Source organism: Ictidomys tridecemlineatus, chromosome X, assembly GCF_052094955.1.
Source record: "Ictidomys tridecemlineatus isolate mIctTri1 chromosome X, mIctTri1.hap1, whole genome shotgun sequence".
NCBI lineage: Eukaryota > Metazoa > Chordata > Mammalia > Rodentia > Sciuridae > Ictidomys > Ictidomys tridecemlineatus.
This window is the reverse complement of record NC_135493.1, coordinates 77509847-77530324: the sequence shown is the minus strand read 5'-3', so window position 1 is coordinate 77530324 and position 20478 is coordinate 77509847. Positions and strand designations below refer to the sequence as shown.

The 20478-nt window shown below is 33.6% G+C and overlaps 1 protein-coding gene and 1 non-coding gene across 2 annotated transcripts in view; both read left to right on the top strand.

The window, feature by feature from the left end:
• The window catches only part of Abcb7 (ATP binding cassette subfamily B member 7), a 104820-nt gene that overhangs the window by 17765 nt on the left and 66577 nt on the right, over positions 1-20478 (top strand). The window lies entirely within an intron of this gene.
• On the top strand, positions 6222-6326 carry LOC120890964 (U6 spliceosomal RNA). Its single transcript, XR_005735430.1, has one exon. It is a non-coding gene; the product is annotated as a U6 spliceosomal RNA (small nuclear RNA).

Genomic DNA, 20478 nt, shown 5'->3' with positions numbered 1-20478 from the left:
GGGGGGGAAAATTACGATTATTTTATTTGATAAACTATCTTCAGAAATATGTGTCAGATTTCATTTGATACTTATAATTAAGTACTCTTGATATAATTCTGTCATAGATCACTTTTTTTAAAGCACTGAGGTGAAATTTACACAAATTAAATAAAATTAACCATTTTCAAGTGAAAAATTCATTGGCATTTAGTAAATTCCCAGTTTCAAAGTAAAATTTCTTACCTGTTGAGCAGTTTATCTTTATTCCTTTCTCCCTCTAGCCCCTGCCAACCCATCTCTGTAAATCTATCTGTCTTATACATTCCATGTAAATGGAATCATATAATACATAGCCTTCTGTGTTCTCTTTTCTTTCACTAAGCATAATGTTTCAGAGGTTCATCTATTTTGTGGCATGCATTATTACTTCAATTTTTGTAACTGGATAATAGTTTTGTACTTACATACCACAGTTTTTTAATCCATTCTTCTGGAGAGGACATTTGAACTACTTCAAGCCTTTTGGCTATTGTGAATAGTGCCATCATTAACAAGCATGTTCATATAGTTTGTTTGTATTTTGAGTACCTGTTTGCCATTATTTTGGGTATATACCTCAGACTGGAATCGCAGGGTCATAAGGTAATTCTATATTTAACTTACTGAGGAACTGCCAAACTATTTTCCACAGCAGTGAACCACTTTGCATCCCTAATAGCAATGTTTAAGGTTCCATTTTTTCCACACTTCTGACAGCACTTTTTATTTTCTGTATTATTTTTATGTGTGTGAGCGTGTTTGTTTCTATTTTTTAGTATAGCCATGCTAATAGATAAGAATTAGTACCTTACTGTGGTTTTGATTTGCATTTTCCTAATGACTAATGATGTTGAGAATCTTCTTATGTGTTTCTTCCAATGCCAAAGCTAAGGCATGAGGATCTCCCCTTCTTGAGTCTAAATTCTTTTGCACGTGGATATCCAATTGTCTCAGCACCATTTATTGAAGATACTGTTCTTTCTCCTTGGAATTATCTCAGTGTGCTTGTCAAAAGTTCAACATTTTACCTAGGGGTAGCACTTTAAGGTTTTTCCTTGGCATATCCAAATTGCCAACATTACTACTTTTGTGCTTGGGGGTTGTTATTAAGTAAAATAAGGATTGCTTGTACACAAGCACTGCAGTACTTACCCCAGTAGCCAATCTGATAACCCAGACAGCTACTAACTGACTAACAGCCAGGCTGTATATACAGTGTTGATATTTGCAATTTATGTATCTGATATGGAATATCTTCCTTACTTTGGAAGACTCACACTTTCTAATTTGAAAGCCTATTGCAGAGCTACAGTAATTGAAAGTGTGGTTATCGATTTAAGGATAGACCAATGGCATAGAATTAAAAGCTCAGAATTAAACCCAGAATTATGGACAATTGATCCTTCTCCATTGGATAATTTGTCTTTTCATTCTGTTGTTTCATTTAATGTGCAGAAGTTTTTAGATTTGATGTACTCCTATTTTTATTTTTGTTGTCATATCCAAGAAATAATTGCCAAATCCTATGTCATACAGTCTTCCCCCTGTAATCTTCTGTAAGTTTTTTAGTACAGGTCTTACATTTGATTTTAATCTGTGTTGAGTCAATATTTGTACATGGTGTATGATAAGAGTCCCATTTCATTCTTTTGCATGTATATACCCATTTTTCCCAGCACAGTTTGTTGAAGAGACTGTTTTTTCCCCACTGTGTATTGTTGGCATCCTCATCAAGCATCATTTCATTATATGCATGAGGGTTTATTTCTGGGCTCTGCATTCTGTTCCATTGGCCTATATATGTTTATGCCAGTACCACACTATTTTGATTTCTGTAGCTTTGTAATATGTTTTGAACTCAAGAAGTTGTGAGGCTTACAATTTTATTCTTCTTAAGAGTGTTTTGGCTTATTCAAGATCCCTTGAGATCCCATTGGAATTTAGGTTGTTTTACTTAATTTCTGTTTAAAATGTCATTAGTATTTCTATAGGGATTGCATTGACTCTGTAGATCACTATGTATTGAATGGTCATTTTAACAATGTAAAATCTTCCAGTCCATGAACATTGGATGCCTTTCCATGCATTTGTGTCCTCTTCAGTTTCTTTCAACAATATTTTGTAGTTTTCAATGTATAAATCGTTCTCCTCTTTGGTGAAGTTTATTCCTAAGCATTGTATTTTATTTTTTGATACCATTGTAAATGAGATTTTCTTAATTTTCTTTTTGTAATGTTCATTGTTAGTGTATAGAAATATGATTGATTTTTTGCTTTGCAACCATTACTGAATTTGTTATTTTGACAGGTTTTTTTGGGGGGAAGGCAGTATTGGGGATTGAACTTGGAGCGCTTTAGCCCTAAACTACATCCTCAGACCTTTTTATTTTGAGACATAGTCTCAATAAATTGCCAAGACTAGCCTTGTACTTGTGATCTATTTGTCCCCGCTTCCTGAGTAGTTGGGATTACAGATATGTGCTACTATACCCTGTCTTTAACAGTGTTTTTGAGGAATGTTTAGGGCTTTCTGCATATATGATCATGTCATCTGATCATTCTTCCTGTCCACTTTGGAGGCTTTTTATTTTGTTTTATTGTTTAATTTCTCTGGATAGGACAGCTAAATACTGTATTGAATAGAAGTGGTGAGAATGGGCATCCTCACCTTGTGCCTAATCTTGGAGTAAAAGCTTTCAGTCTTTTGCTGTTGTATATATTTTTTATATAGCACTCTTTTTATATTGAGTTGGTTTCCTCCTGTTCTTAGTGTTTTAAACATTTTTGTCATGAATGGTGTTGAATTTTGTCAAATGCTTTTTCTGCATTGAGATGATAGTGTGGTTTTATCCTTCTACTAAAGTGATGTCTTAAATCGACTGGTGTTCATCTGTTGATTCATCCTTGCATTCCAGGAATAAATCCAAGTGTTGTGACCAAACTTAATTATTTTATTTACTCTTTAATGAACTTACTTAGTTTATTTATAATATTTAAACTCATCTATATCTGAACTATCAGTGTTTTTAAAACCTTCATTTTAATGTTCAGACTTTTAATAATTTAGGTTGGTACTTAGGATATTAAAACATTGAATAGCAAGTAATTATAGTTTTTATAGCTAATATGGTTTTCAGGTTATTAGTCATAGGATGTATTATTCTAATATGTTAAAATTTCTTACAAGGCACACAACTGGGTTCTTTTATTTTTTTTTTCAAAGTAATCTTGTCCTATCCAAGATCCCTTGGTATTCTATAGGATATTTAGGATGTTTTTCTCAGTCTCAGCACAAAATGCTGTTAGGATTTTGATAGGAATTGCATTGAATCTATAGATCACTGTGGGTTGAAAGGTCATTTTAACACTGTAAAGGCTCCCCATACCAAATGTGTGTACAATTATGTCATGTAGTCATTTGCTGAAGTTTGAAATTCATAAGTACTTCATGAAAGAATTTTACTTAAAAATAGAATTTTAGTGAATAAAACAGATTTCAGTGATAGTCATATTGGAAAGTCAAATATTGTATTCCATCCAAATTTCATTTAAGTAAACTTGGTTTACTCTTGGATGGCATTTCAAATGGCTTGTTAGCTAATGTTTTAATTGCCAGCAAAAGCAGTCGCTTTTCTTAAGTACAATAAGCAATTACACATGAATCATAGATTTATCAGATTTGGCATTAGGAGACTTCAGGGGTAATCTATTCCATTTTACTGATCTTACAGTTAAGAAAATGAAGAATCACATGGCTTGTAGCATAGTGAGATAATGAATGAACCCAGCTCAGAAGAACCAAGTGCTCCTAACTTCTAATAGAAGATTGTTCTGCCATGGCATTTTAGAATTTTAATTCTCTTCATTTCAGCAGACTTTTATGTATATTAACCATTGCTCAATTGGGAGTCCAAGAGCACAGGGTAAGATACTATAAGACTAGAGAAGAAGAGAGATAGGTATGGGTCTAACTATGCAGGGCCTCCTGAGTCGTGTTAGGAAGCTGATAATCTTAGTAATTATAGCAACCTATTCTTAGGTACTTATAAAGCATTCAAGATTTCAGGAAGGAATGTTGCCTAGGGTTGGGAGTTGAGGGGAGAATATATTCTTTAAAAGCACCTTAATTGATTCTCACAAATGGTATCTGTGGAAATTTCTACATGCAAGCTTTTAATCTATAAATGTATAATCATACAGGTTAGTACAAAGGTTCCACATGCTTCCATGTATTGCAGAGTTGTTCTTAGTTTATAGAAAATAAAATGAGTGGATTCTCATGATATCAATAGTGTATATGCACATTAGCAATAAATTTATATAGAATGTTTGAGACCCATATGACCAAAACTGTAAAAGTTAACTGAAGTACATTAAGGAAAATTCAAATGAGAAAAATACTAGATTTTCCAATATTATATTGATGTTGATGTTCCCCAACATCAATCTAGTTAATAGATTGAGTGGAATCTAGTCAACATCCCTACAAAAATTTAAGGAGGCTTTGACAATATTATTTTGTCAAGCTGCTCTGGAAGAGTTAACTGGTGAGACAAACCAATGAAATTTGGTTTACAGAGTAATGCAGGTGTGTTTGAAAGGAAAAACTGATCCTATCTGATATTTGGCTATATTATAAAGTAAGCAATTTGGTACTGGCATATGTATAGTCAGGGAGGTTAATGAGACCAGATATCAAATGTTGAAACTGACTCAAATATAAATTTGGTATTTGACAAATTTTTCAGAATTCAGATCAGTAGAGGAAAAAAGAGATTTTTACTTAATATCATATGCCTAAAACAGCAAATGAATTAGGAATTACCAAATTCAACCTTAAAAGAAAAAAATAATATGACTATTCATTTTAATATTTGACAAAATAATTTATTAAGAAAACTATTCTGTGATTATTTGTTGGTACATCAACATTACAAAAATGATGATTTACAATAACATAACAGTTGTGTAAATCAGATATATCAGTGGGAGAATTACCACTTTCTAAATAGTATCATTTATGATTCCAGGGACAAGGTACAGTAGGGAGGGCAGAAACCATAAATATATCTTAAAGAGGTATTATTTACAGGGTAAGAATGGATTTTCTAAGCATGAGAACAAAGAAACAGAATTAATAAATTTGATGGTGGAAAAGTAGTACATATGTCTTTGTCAGAGATGACATAAAAACCATAAACATTTATAACATAAGGTCAATAAAGGGTTGATACACTTATACACGAAGAACTTATACAGATGAATATTTTTTTTAACAAAAAGACCAAAACCCAATTGGAAGATAAAGAAGTGATGAGGCTATTCATAAGCAAAAGGAATATGGGATAAATAGTTAATACATATAAGAAAAGATGCCCAACTTTGTTTTTTTAAATTATTTTACTTATAAATGGACACAATACCTTTATTTTATTTGTTTATTTTTATGTGGTGCTAAGGATCAAACCCAGTGCCTCACACATGCTAGGCAAGCTCTCTACCACTGAGCCATTACCCCAGCTCCCCAACTTTATTTTTAAAATCAAAGAAATGAGTTAAAAACAGGAAGATCCTCAGTCCTATTGACAATAGTAAAAAATATACATACATACACCTCAGTGTTGCTGTATTCAAATGATTTTTATGCACCACTACTGGGAATGTAAGTTGACACAGCATTTCTGGAGGGCAGTTTCTCAGATAAAATAAAAAACCTTAAAAAATGTTCATGCCCTTTGACCCAACAATTCTACTTCTAAGAATCTATCCCAAGGATACAATTAAGAAAGTGCACAAGAGTTTATAAATGAATTCAAGGATATTTTTACTGTATTAGTTGTAATAGAAAAGTTGAAAAAGTTTTATAACACTTAGGGGAATAGTTAAAGAAATTGTGTTTCAGCAATCAAAATGATGTTTTGCCAAAAATATTTAATGATGGAGAAAATGCATGTCATGTAATGTTCAGTATAAAAAGCAGGATACAAAATCAATAGGCCAAATAATTATACTTTTAAAAAAACTTAGCCAAATTTTTAATTGACATAGAGATTATAACATTTATGGCACATGATAATTTGGTACATATATTCAGTGTGTAGTGATCAAATCAAGGTCATTCGCATTTCCCCCTCCTTAAATTGAAAAAATATATATATGTGAGAGAAAAAGAAATAGATTGAAAGAAAGCACATGCAGTGCTTGCTTTGGAAGTAAAGGTACCAAAATGGGAATGATGCAGGGAAGACTAGCATGCCCTCTGCACACAAGGATGACATACAAATTTGTGAAGCATTCCATATTGTTTCTAAAGAAATAAAAGAAAGCACACCCAAAAAAGAAAGCGCACCCAAATGTAAAAACTGTTTATCTCTGGGTGCTAGGATAATATATGATTATTATTTTCTAGGCTCTGTATTTTCAAATTCTCTATAGTGAACCTAATTTATTTTTGTGATTCTGTAATATGTTGAAGTAAATATATATTTTAAGACCCCACTTATATTTTCCCCTTTGCTGTTACCTTTAAGTTTCTCCAGGAAGCAGCTGCTAGAACCTGAACCGATTTCTGCCTGTGTGACTTGATTCAAAATTATAAAATACTAACATGCTAGTGAGAGATGACTTTAGCTTGTCTGTCCTGTGCTGCACATTGCATCCTGATCACATGAAGTCTACCATTAAAAAAAAAAAAAAAAACTTCTCAAGATTTTGTCCTGGTAGTATAGCTTCTGTTTTTTTTCCCCCCAAGTCTGATAGTTCACAGGTAAAATTATGAAGAATATAGGAATTTTGTGATAGAGGAGAAGAAGAATAAGAGAAGTGCTATAGCTTTGTTTTCTGGTTTCTCTGGATTTTAGTTTTGACTTGGGATGCTTTGTCCTTCCTACATCTACCTTTAAATTAAAGAAAGTATCAAAATAAGGCCAGAGATGAGATTGTATGGAAGTAATAACTGTACACTAATAAAAGCATAAAAGGAGAAATCTTTCCTTTATTTTGACTCCCAAACCTATGTTAACCTTTCATCCTAGTTCTCTATCAAAGTGAGAGTGAAGACCTTCCAGGTGGAAGGGATTTCAATTAAATCAATGTTTATATGAGTATTTTCTCAGTGAAGCATTATGAAACTTGATATGGTAGATACAAAATATGTTCTAAGCCCTTATTGAGTATATAAACTAATTGGATAAAATTTAATACTTAAACCTAAATTTAAAAAGTGATTTAAAGAATAGTTTAGAACCATAGTGGAAGAGATTACGTGACCAATTGATTAATTGACCAATGAGGTAGGTAAATCGGTACTCAGAGGAGGGAGAATTACTTTAGGCTTGGAGAAGAGAGTGTATGGATAAGATTTAGGAAGGAGGTAGCGTTTTGAGTGAAGTCTTGAGGGGCTTGTACTCAAATAAAGAAGGGAGAAGACATTTTAGGCAAGAGAATTGGTGACAGTAAAAGTGCATAACCATGTCTGGGTGTTAGTGAATACAATCATCCCTCAGTATGTATAGGGGATTGACTCCAGGATCCTCCTCAGATACCAAAACCCACTGATATTCAAGCCCCTTATATAAAATGGCATAGTATTTACATATAACCAACACTCATCCTCTTGTTTACTTTAAATCATTTTTAGATAACTTACAATACCTAATGCAATGTAAATGCTTTGTAAATAGTTGTTATACTATATTGTTTAGGAAATAAAGACACAGGGAACAAGCCTATATGTGTTCAATACAGATGAAACTTAAAAAAATATTTTCAATCTTTGGTTGTATCTGTGGATGAGGAATCCATGGATAAGGAAGTCTTAACATCAGTTTGAATAAAGTGTTGAATTTATGAATTAGAGCTGAGGGAGACACGACTGAAAAGGTCAGTTGGCATCAAATCAACAAAGAACTTGAATACTATTCCAATAGTGTTATAGTTTGCAGGGAGCCATTTGAGAATTTGAGGAGGAAGACTAATAAGAGTTTTAAGGGTTTTGAAGAAGATGAATCTTGAATGGTATATAGCAGTGAATGACAGGTGTGAGCTTGGACTTAGGTACTGGGTTAGCTGCATCAGAATTACCTTGGGGTTTTTAAAAATAGTTTCGGATCTCTGTATCACATCCTTGAAGATTCTTGTGCAGCATGTCTGGGAGCATAAAGAGCCTATATTTTTAAAAAGCTCCCAGAGGATTGTCAGGCTAGGAAACAGCTCTCCTATAGAAAGTATGAGAAGGAATAGGGATTTTTTTAAAAGTTGTTCTATGTTTCAGGTTCCTTGCTAATGGCTATGAAATGATATGAAATGTATTTCTTAATTTCCTTTTTTAGTATTAATATCTGGTTTGTAGGAACACTTATAAAGATATTTTATCAAAACTTAAAAAGAAAAATATTCTAAAGCAGCCAACACTTAAAATTGATTAAATACAGATTTGACCAATATTGCCAAGCTTGATTTTGTATATTGTGTACATACATATCTGTGTATATGTATGTGTGTGTATATATACACCTATGTACATATGTGCCTAATAGCTATAGAATACATACTTTTTCTTCTGTTGGAGTTCATTTGTATATACAGTATTCTCCCCTTATCCACATTTCTCTTTCTGTGGTTCATTTACCTGTGGGTCAGCTGTAGTCCAAAATATTAAATTGAAAACTCCAGAAATAAACAGTTCCAAAGTTTTAAATTATATGCCTTTCTGAGTAGTGGAAAAGTATGCCTGGTGCATAAATTATTCCTTTGTCCAATATATCTAGACTGCATGTACTACAAGTCTATTAGTCACTCATCAGATTGACTGTTAGTATCACAGTGCTTGTATATAGGATTTGGTGCTATCCACTAGGGATCTGGGAACATATAGATATGTGCAGATAAAGAGGGACTATTGAGGGTTCCAATTTCTTCATATCCTTGTCAACATTTGTTAATATTTTTTTAAAATTTGAGTCATACTAGTAGATGTGCAGTGATGTTTTATTGTGATTTTTATCTTGCATCCTCCTGAAGACCAGTGTTATTGAACATTTTTTCATGGGTTTTTTTCTTAAGCTTCTTTAGAGTAATGCCTGTTGGATCTTTTTTTTAATTTTTAATTGGGTAATCTTTTATTGTTATATTACAAGAATTATTTAGATATTTTTGATACCAGTCTTTTACCAGCAGAATCATTCTTAAGGATTTTCCTGTTCTGTAAGTTGTCTTACACTTTCTTGACATGTCCTTTAAAGTAAACAAGATTTCAATTTTGGGGGTGAGGGTACTGGGGATTGAACTCAGGGACACTTGGGCACTGAGCCACACATCCCCAGCCCTATTTTGTATTTTATTTAGAGACAGGGTCTCACTGACTTGCTCAGCACCTTCCTTTTGCTGAGGCTGGCTTTGAATTTGTGATCCTCTTGCCTCAGTCTCATGAACTGCTGGAATCACAGGCGTGTGCCACAGCACCCCACTGGTTTTAATTTTATTTAAGTTCAATTTATCTGTTTTTTTTCTTTCTTTGCCAATGCTTTTAGTGTCTTATCTAAGAAAATTTTGCCTAACCAAGGGTCATGAAAGAATTCTGTATTTTCTCCTAGGGCTTTTATCATTTATATTCTTCTAATTTGGTATGTAATCTCTTTTGAGGGTCATTTTGCATGTGAATATCCAGTTATCTTGGGAGCATCTAGGGAAAAGACTATTTTTTGTCCCATTTAATATTCTTGACACTCTTGTAAAAATTAGATAACCATAAATGTTTAAATGTTCATTTCTAGAATTTCCATTCTACTTCATTGATCTGTATTTCTGTCTTTGTGGTAGTACCACCCTGTCCTAATTACTGAAGTTTGTAGTAAATTTTTTGTTTGTGTGTTGCTGGGAATTGAACCCAGGGCCTTGTGCATACAAGGCAAGCACTCTACCAACTGAGCTATATCCCCAGCCCCTGTAGTAAGTTTGAAATGAGGAAGTGCATTTTTAATTTTTTTCTTCAGGAATATCTATTACTCATTTGCTGGATCCTCTTTGTCTACAGTAAGTAATGTTACTTTCTCTTGAATCCTTTTTTGTCTCAATACTTCTTTTTTGGGTGGGCTGGGGTCCTGGAGATTTTATCCAGGGTGCTTTACCACTGAGTCGCATCCCCAGCCATATATGTATATATTAATTTTGAGACAGGGTATCACTAAGTTGCTGAGGGCCTCAGCCTCCCAAGTTGCTGGGATTGCCATTGTGTGCCACTATGCCCGCTTGTCTCATTTCTTCTTGAATTTTAACATTTTCTTACTTTTTACTTTTCTGGAGACATTATTCGTTATGTTTATTCTTATTTGGGCTTTATTTCTAAAATACCTTTTCTAATTCATTCTTGAGTTGTCTATTATTTATGAATTTATCTAACTTGGATTTATGTTGTTTTTTTCATATCTGGTATCATTTTCTTAATTTCTTTTTAGCTTATTTTGCAATAATTTTCACTTCTGATATGTTTTATAAGCATGTTTTTCTGTTGTGTTTTCCTTGTCCATAGGACTGTTATTCTCATTATTTTATATTTTGTTTTGCTAACTTTGTATGAGTTTGATGTTGAAACTTTTCTGCTGCTCATATTTATGTGAAAAAAATTTTTTTCTGAACTTTCAGATGTTTTGGTTCAGATGGCTTTTTTTAACTTCATGGAGCTCCCCTTTGTGGTGTTTTCAGTGGTAACCTCTCTTTCTTTCCCTTACTTTTGTTTAGACCTTCATTCCCCATGGCTTCTGTTGTTCTTTATTCTGTCCAGTTTTAATTCTCATTCTAGTAGTTTCTCATCACAGTGGCCTAAAGTGGTCAAATTTTGTTGTTACTATGCTGGAGTTGAACCCAAGTCCTCATTCATGCTGAGCATGTGCTCTACCACTAAATTACACCCTTACCTTTCAATGGTCAGTTTGGAGAGTTTCTGATGCTAGACTTCTTCAATTCCTTCAAACTTTATCTCAGACCCCTAGAGTTTACTCGCTGTTGGAATGAACACAAATTCTTCCAATTTCACTGCTGTTCCTAGTTTGCCCAATATGATTTCTACCGATTTCTTTGCTATTTGGGGATTTTGGTCTGAGTCCTGCTCATACCCTCAGCTTATTACCACAGAATTGCTAAGACTATACATAATCATGTAGCTGTTGGTGGTCTCTTTCTTTGTGCTTGTATTTTGAGATTCAAAGGAGTTTCTTATAGCCTGGTTTTGTTGTCTGTGTTCATCTGTTTTGTTCTTGGTTTTATCTAGTTGTTCTGTTTTTAACATGAGAATTTGGGAAAATGAAAATAATACACTTCCATTGCCTTACCATCTCCCACATTCTGTGCTTTAAAAAACTCTTTATTGAAGTATAATTTATATGTAGAAAATGCAAATATCATACATTTTATATAGGTACATCCATGTAAATTCGTGCCCTGTATGCCATCATATTTGAAAGACAAATTTAATTGCATATAGAAATCTGGGTTCAACACTCATTCTTTCCATTTAATGCTTTGAAAATACTACTTCATTATCTTTTTTGAATCCAGTATAACTATTGAAAAGTCTGATGTCCATCTGCTCTTTTTATTTCATATGTTATTTGTTTTTTCTAGATTCCTTTAATGTATGTTATTTTGCTTTGATATTTTAAATTTTAATTTTGAGTACGTTCAGGTGATATTTTCTTATTTCTCCTTTTGGCACTTTGTGCGTTCTTCTAATATGAACTTTTTCATCTTTAATTTTGGCATATTTAATCTCTTTATAAACATTTCTTTCTCTCCATTTTATTTTTTCCTTTCAAATAGATGCTAATACACCTTTGTTTTCCTTTTATTTATTGTTACTTTTCATACCTAATATTTCTATTCTGTTTTCTCAAATATGTCTTCTTCCCCAGCCTCTTCCATTTTAGGCTTTTTATTTTCCCTGCCTGTCTGTTATTCATTGCCCCAGGCATATGTCTTTGTATGCTTTCAACATATGACCCTTGGTAAACCACTTCAGCTCCAAGGTAGTTTTGATGAGTGCAAAGCAAGGTGAACTCTTGACCTAGTTATTCAGGGATCTGCTAGACAAGTCAAAATGTACAACCAGATTTCTTTGAGAGCAAGGTCTCTGTTTTTCCCTCTGATTCCAGCAAGTAATATCTAGAATATGGGTTGCTATCCCTATGGGGGATTGGGAGGATTGTATGTGAGTAAGTATAAATGTCACAACACTTTTCTGAAACTTAGCAACTTCTTTTTTCCTTGTGTACTCCTGGTTGCTATTAGTTTTTCATTACATTCCAGTGTTCAGAAAAAGTTGTTTTCTATCTGACAGTTTTTTCCAGTTTACTCATTGCATTAGTGAAGGGATGAGTTTTTGGAGTATTATACTCTTGTCATTTTTTTTGTTAACATCACTCCTATATCTTTTAACATCACATTTACATTGATGCTTGTACCAAAAATTGTGTCTCTTATTCTTAGTAGAAAAATCATTCTAAAAGTTTCAAGATTATTGATCTGCAAGTGACAGTAAATTCAATAGGTCCACTGACATTGTTAGTATTAATAGTGTGTTAGGAATAGATATCTCTATTTCACCACTTACTGGCTTTGAGACCTTGAGCAAGTCAGCCTCTGAGACTCAGTTTCTAGTCTGTTAGATGGCAATAACAACAACAATAATAATAATACCTATCTTATAGAGTTGGAGGGAGAATGAAGTAAAACAGTGTAGTGTTGGGCATTAGACCAGCCAAATAATATGTGCCCAGTTAATGGTAGACACTGTTGTTCTTTACCAAAAATGATTATAGAATGGCTGCTCTTTAAAAAAAATAATGTTGCAGTGGCAGAACAGCAAGGGCTATATTCAAAGCATAAAGTGGACCACTGTTAATTTTCCTTCTGTTAATTTCTACATTTCATTTCTATGGAAAAATAGGCAACAACATCTCCAAGCTCTTCCTGCTGAAAGAGAGTGAGGTTGGGGGAAGTAACCCTTGTTACTTGTTCTCTGTCAAAGTCCTTATTCTCTATCAAGTGGGGTGTGGATAGTTAAGGGCATTCAGCATCAGAGCATTCCAGATGTCCACAGTGGCAGATGGCAGGTGACTGGACAAGGCATACGTAGGGCAGGGATCATGCTAAGACAACAATAATCAAGACAGAAAAGCATTACTATTTTTGTAAACAATGAGCACAAAAGCAATTAATTAGTATTTCATGCAGTCTCGGAAAACCATGAAGACAGTAACTCATAATCATATCAGTGAAAAGCAGATTGAGTTTATCAATATAGGAGGTTAGGAAGATTTATAGATCTATGAGATCAGACTCAAATTAACTCAGGACAGCTTGTGATTTTGTGATCATTATTATTAGGCACTCCCACACAAGAATCCTATTTTATAGCCTCCAGCTTTACTTACTTTTGGTAGAGCTGAAACAAGTATACATTTTAAGTTACATTAGAATAGCTGTTCTTATAAACATTGCTGTAAAAATATAAAAATCCTTAGAAGCCAAGATCAAAATGAAAATATGGAAAATTGTAATATAATAACTACTCTGTCCTTTAGTGATATTACAACTGTTTTATATTACAACTGTTTTGGACTAAGCATCTCTAGGGATGAAGTAAAACTGAAGGTTTTTTTAGGGTAGATGATGGTGGCAAGGCAGTCAAGAGACCATCTCATAGCATTTGTCTTTCTGTGACATTTATTTCTGGATCTATCAGTTTTAGGTTATGAACTTTAAAAACATAAAGATTGTGTATTTAGAAATTTTTGTTGTACACAGTGTGTAAGATAAAACCCTTATTATATCGCAATATTGAGTACAGTTCAAGAAGTTTGGGCAATTTAGAGCAAAGGTTTGTTCTTGTAACATTCTAGAGTGACTTGAAGGCTCTAGGTGCTTTTTTCAATCAGGGCAGATTTTTAAAAATATAACTCTTTAAATGCTTCTAGGAGAGCTGTCAGTTTTCTACCTGGCATTATTTGAAAACAAGAGTTCTAGCTATTGTATTGTATGAATCATGATCACCTTTTGGAATTGTTGAAGTGTGGTTGAAAAGAAGAGTGGATATTTTTAGAAAAAAAAATGGACAGATTTTCAGGGCTCAAATAGATCTACAGAAAAATGAGAGGGAAGAAAAATTAAGACCTTTTTTCTGTTTGTGTTTTGAGGGTAAATTTGCAATATCTTGAAAATGTCCTCTTTTTTATTTGAGAAGCTACTTCAGTCAGTTCGGGCAATAATAGTGTTATCAGAAATACACAGTTACATTCTAAATCATGTTTCTGTTCAAATAGACCACGAGAGATAATGGAATAGGGGTTAGCAACCTTCTCAGACTTGAGTACCATTAGCAGTACTAAACTAACAATTAAAAATAGGCAGAAGAAAGAGAAATCAACACATAAAAAGAGAGAAACAAAAAATGGGGTAGCAAGGAGATAAAGAGAAGACACTATGTTGTGGGGAGTGGCAGATGATATCAGAAATTGCCCCAAAAGCCTGTGCTCACCTACCTCTCTTGCAGAAATTAGCCTTCAGCATTCTATAGAAACTAGATATGGATAAACCAAAAGGCATTTCAAATCTATAAAACCAAATACTTTCTTGAGTATACCTTTTCCTTTGAGTGCTAAGCTTCTAATTTCACTGGGTATCACTTGTAAGTCCTGAGGTTGGGTTTGCATTTATATCAGTATTCTTTTAGAGTAAACCTATTTATAAACACGCTGTGTCATGAATTTCCTACCAAAGGACTGCCTATTATCAGCCTTGCTGGAATGCTTATAAAGAAAACCAAGGTGTTTTGGATATGACCTGCATAGTAAGCCTTGCAGAATGACCCAAGCAAATGAAAATACTATCTTTTGAGTTTAGGGTGATTTTCCAGGTGATTTAGTCATCAGTGGCAATTTGATCCATCCATAAAAAGCAACAAATATAAACAAGCATTTATAGAAAAACATAACTAAACAGAGTGGCAGATCTACTGATTGAAATTGTCTAGCTATGGAACTGAGAGTTAAGACATGTGCTTGAGGGTGCTCTTCCAGGTACACATTAGTAAACAAAGAATAAGATGACTAAATTACTGAAATTTGAAACTGCAAAATAGCATAAAATAGGTCCATTTCCACTTTCTCAACCTCTCTCACATTATCTCAGTATTCCAGTTTCAGAGGGAAATACCTAATAATGTCTCCATTCTATGTGCAAATACAATAGGGCTATGAATCTTAAAAGTACTAAGATTCATACCAATTTTAAGTTTTGGGGTTCTTAAGACAGTATATTCACTATAAAACGTGTCCTTGGTAAATTCACTCTTAATATAATAATGAGTTTGTGTTTGCCTCCTAATTTCATGATTTAAACGGAGTTGGTTCTGATTTTTTTCTTAACTTTTAGTATTCAGGTTTTTGTGTGTGTGTGGTTCTGGGGAATGAACTCAGGACCTCACAGATATTAGAATAGTGCTTTGCCACTGAGCTATACCTCCAGCCCAGTTTGGTTTTTATTGCACTGAATTTGGCAAATGCTGTATAATTCTTTGTTAGACTATTAGCAAGCTGCATGGAATCTCACACCACTTAGCTAAAACTTACACAGCAGTTGATTGTTTCATGACAAAAAAGTGTCATGATAATGAGCTTCTTACGTGAATGGGAACAAGGAAACTTACTTCATAGAAGTTGCCTAAACAGCTATTAAAACTATGAAGCCTTGTATTAACTGCTAAATAGGACTAGCTGCTGGTGTTTATGTCCCTAGAGGTATGAAAATTTGGTAGATAAAAGGAAAAGTATTTGAGGAAGAGGGGAAATCTGTACAGACTTTTTGTTTGTATGTTGTTTTTTGTGATGGTATTGGAGAAGTTTATTGATGGCGATTTCTTTTTAGCATGTCATTCTTAAAATCCTTGGAGGTTGAAGGATTTTATAAATCATCCAGAGCAGGGGTCAGACTTAAACATAAGACCTGAAACCAATTCTAGCATGCCACCTATGTTTACAAGGCCCCTGTGCTAAAATATTTTTAACCTTTTTAATGGTTGTGAAAACAATCCAAAATATTTTATTGTCCATAAATAAAGCTTTATTGGAACATGGTCACATTCATTTTAATTTTGCATTATCTATGGCAGCTTTCAGTGCTAAAAAGACAGAGTCCAATAGTGTCAGAGACTCTATGCCTTCAAATCCTAAAATATTTACTATCTGGAAAAGGACCTCAGAAGAACAATCCCATTTAAAATAATTTTATTTATTTATTTATTTTTCTTTTTTAAAGAGAGAGTGAGAGAGAGAGGAGAGAGAGAGAGAGAGAGAGAGAGAGAGAGAGAGAGAGAGAGAGAGAGAGAGAGAGAGAATTTTAATATTTATTTTTTTAGTATTTGGCGGACACAACATCTTTGTTTGTATATGGTGCTGAGGATCAAACCCAGGCCGCATGCATGCCAGGAGAGTGCGCTACCGCTTGAGCCACATCCCCAGCCTTAGAAATAAATTTAAACAAGGAGGTAATATATCTGTCCAATGAAAACTATAAAACACAGATAAATCAAGACGCAAATAAATGGAAAGATATTGTGTGTTCACAGATTATAAGACTTAATATTATCAAAATTTCAGTAGTATCCAAAGCAATATATACATTGAACGCAATCTATCAAAATTCCAGTGGTGGTTTGGGGATGTAGCTTAGTAGTAGAGTGCTTGCTAGAATGCTTAAGACCCTTGGTTCAAGCTTTGCCTAGCATACATAAGGCCCCTGTGTGTGTGTGCATGTGCACACATGCATTTGCATGCATACACACACAAACCCAGTAGTTTTTTTTCACAGAACTTGAATAAACAATCCTAAGATTCATATGGAATCACAAAAGAATCCAAATATTCAAAGCAGACTTGAGAGGGAAGAACAGAGTTGGAGGCATCCCACTTCCTGAGTGCAAAGCTATAATACTCAAAACAGTGGAGTACTGACACAAAGACAAACACATAGACCAATGGAACAGAATGAGAATCCAGAAAGAAACTCACACATATAAAATCAAATGTGAAAAGAAGTCTCTTCATTAAATTGTGTTGTGAAACTGGATATTCATATGAGAAGGAATGAAATTGGACCCTCACACCATTACACAAAAATTAACTCAAAATGAATAGCAGACTTAAACATAAGACCTGAAACCATAAACCTCCTAGAAGAAAACATAAGAGAAAAGCTCCTTGATAATAGCCTTAGCAATTATTTTTGAATATGCCACCAAGAGCTCAAACAACCAAAGTAAAAATAAATAGGATTACATTAAACTAAAAACCTTCTTCACAGTAAACAAACAATGGAATGATAAGGGAACCTGTGAATTGGGAGAGAAAGTTTGCAAACTGTATATCTGATAAGTGGTTTATACCCCCAAAATATAAGGGACTCATACAACTCAGTAGCAAAAAAATTCAATTTAAAAAATGGGTAAAGGAACTAAATAGACATTTTCCAAGGAAGACATAAAAATGCTTACCAAGTATATGAAAAAGTGCTCGATATCACTAATCAACAAAGACATGCAAATTGAAATAACAATGAGATACCACATCACTTTTTAGGATGGCTTATCAAAAAGAGAAGCCAGGCACAGTGTCACACACCTGTAATCCCAGCAGCTCAAAAGGCTGAAGCAAGAGGATAGTGAGTTCAAAGCCAGCCTCAGCAACTTATTGAGGCACTAAGCAACTCAGTGAGACCCTGTTTCTAAATAAAATACAAAATAGGGTTAGGGATGTGACTCAGTGGTTGAGTGCCCCTGAGTTGAGTCCCCGGTACCAAAAAAGAAAAAAACAAAGAGAAGAGAGGTAATAAATGTTGGTGAGGTGGTGAACCCTTGTTCCATTGTTGATGGAATTATAAATTTTCATAGCTATTATTGCATTCTCACTTTCATTGCAGCATTATTCACAGCAGCCAAGATATGGAAACAACCAAAGTGTCTGTGGATAGATGAATTGATAAAGAAATTGTGGTGTGTGTGTATACAAAATGGGATGTTATTCAGCTTTTAAAAAGAAAGAAATTCTGCCATTTGCAATGAGCAATTGAATGAACCTGGAGGATATTGTGTAATGTGAAATAAGCCAGACAGAAAAATACTACATAGTATCTAAAGAAGTCAAGTACATAGAAACACAGAGTAGATTAACAGTTATGGGAGTTGGGCAGAGAGGCAGGGAAAATGTTAGTCAGAGGGCACAAAGTTGCAGCTGTGTAGAATATGTAAGCCTAGAGATTTTTTGTATAGCATAGTGACTATAGGTACTAAATCTACATTGCATATAGGAAATTTGTTAAAAGAGTAGATTTCAGGTGCAGTCACCATACACACACAAAAAATTTAACCATGTGAGGAGATGGGTATGTTAATTACTTTGACTAATAGTCATTTATACACACACACACACACACACACACACATATATAGTAATCCATCATGTTGTATAATAAAAAATAAAATAAGTAAATATAAAATATGTCATGGTGATAAGTACTATTAGCAGGAATAATGCCAGATACTGGGGGTAGAAAGTAGGTTAGTATTGCTGTTTTTGGTATATTATACTTTTATGTTATCTTCTTAAAGTTAACCTTGTTAATAAATATTCTACCCCCGCCCCAAATTACTATCTAGATCTTTATAATTACCAACTCCATTCTAGAATCATCAACTTTTGTACTAATAGAGGTCTACCTGATGATTTTGTGGCTTAATGAATACTCAGGTGATGAAGAGAACTGTCCAAAATCCTTATGCTATGCTGTCATTTATCCATTCATTGAAAAAGCATTTATTGAATATCTAACACAATAAACAAATCCTTTATCCTTCAACTTTCAGCTGAGAATTATAATTAAAAAATATAAGAAGTCATCCTACCATTCCATTCTGTCTCCCTCTCTTTCTCTCCCTTTTCCTCTTTGACCCCTATACCTCTCACCCCCAACTAGTTTCTAGCCAGTTAAGAAGAAAATCAAGTTTTATGTTGTAATTTTATACTTTTAAAGTACACTTAATGTAGTTTTTTTAAAAGAGAGAGGAGAGAGAGAGAGAATTTTTAATATTTATTTTTCAGTGGACACAACATCTTTATTTTTATTTTATGTGGTGCTGAGGATCGAACTCAGCGTCCCGCGCATGCCAGGTGAGTGCGTTACCGCTTGAGCCACATCCCCAACCCACTAAATGTAGTTTTAAATCATAACAGTCTCTTTTTAAGAATGTATTAAGAGCTTACGTGCAAATGTTTTAGGTTATGATCACAGTTGATTAATGATCAGATGTTAACAGTATTCACACTTAACTATTTGACATTGTTAAGCATTCCATGCATATTGTATGAACAGATGTAAACTTTCTTTTTGTTCCTGAAGCTTCAGGAATATAGAATATGTAATTGACTCCAAAATCCTTGATGGGTTCACAGTGAGTACATTGTTTTAAAATTACTTTTTATTTATTTTTTTTCTTTTTTGCAATGCTAGGAATCAAATCCAGGACCTTATGCCAGGCAAGTGTTCTACCAGTGAACTACATCCCCAGCTTTTTATCTCTCTCTTTTTTAAATTTGGTAGTTGTTCAAGGGTTGTAAACATAGCATAAATTAAATTATGAAAGTTAAACATCATTAATAAGTACTAACTAAATTTATTAGTAGAATTTTTATTGTAAAGATTGAATTTTACCCTAAAGGAAAAAAAATAATTGTTATGTGAATGGGTTTCGATTTTATTGCTCTTTTCTCTTGAGTCTTGATCTCATTTACTTAAAGTTTTTTTCTACGAGGTCAGTGATTTTAGTATTAATATTCATTTAATAAATCTTTTTTTTTTGTACTTTGGGATTAAACCCAGGGGCACTTTACCACTGAGCTACATTTCCAACTCTTTTTATTTTATTTTATTTTTTTAAATTTTAAGACAGGTTCTTGCTAAGTAGCTTAGGTCCTTGCCAAGTTGCTGAGGTGAACCTAGAACTTGTGATCCTCCTGCTTCAGCCTCCTAAGTTGCTGGGCTTACAGGTGTGCACTACCACGCTCAGCATTATTTTATAAATCTTGAATTTCTGCACAGAACATGACTTTATGCCCATTCAACTGTTTATCAAAGATTTATATATTTAATGATTAATAGATGGAAAGTGCTCTCCTACATGAGAACATGCATTATTACACTCAGAAGTCATAGATTCTTTAATTTTGGATTCTTCCAGAATTTCTTCTGTTTTAGGTGAAATAAACACAAATCTCTAGAGAAAACATTTTAACTTGCCTCTTAAAATTTACTGGCAGATTATCATTTTCAGTACACTTGATTTCTTTGGTAGCTGTGCACATTTGTCATGTCTGTTATCTTCAGTAATATATGGTTTATTAATTTGTCTTTGGAG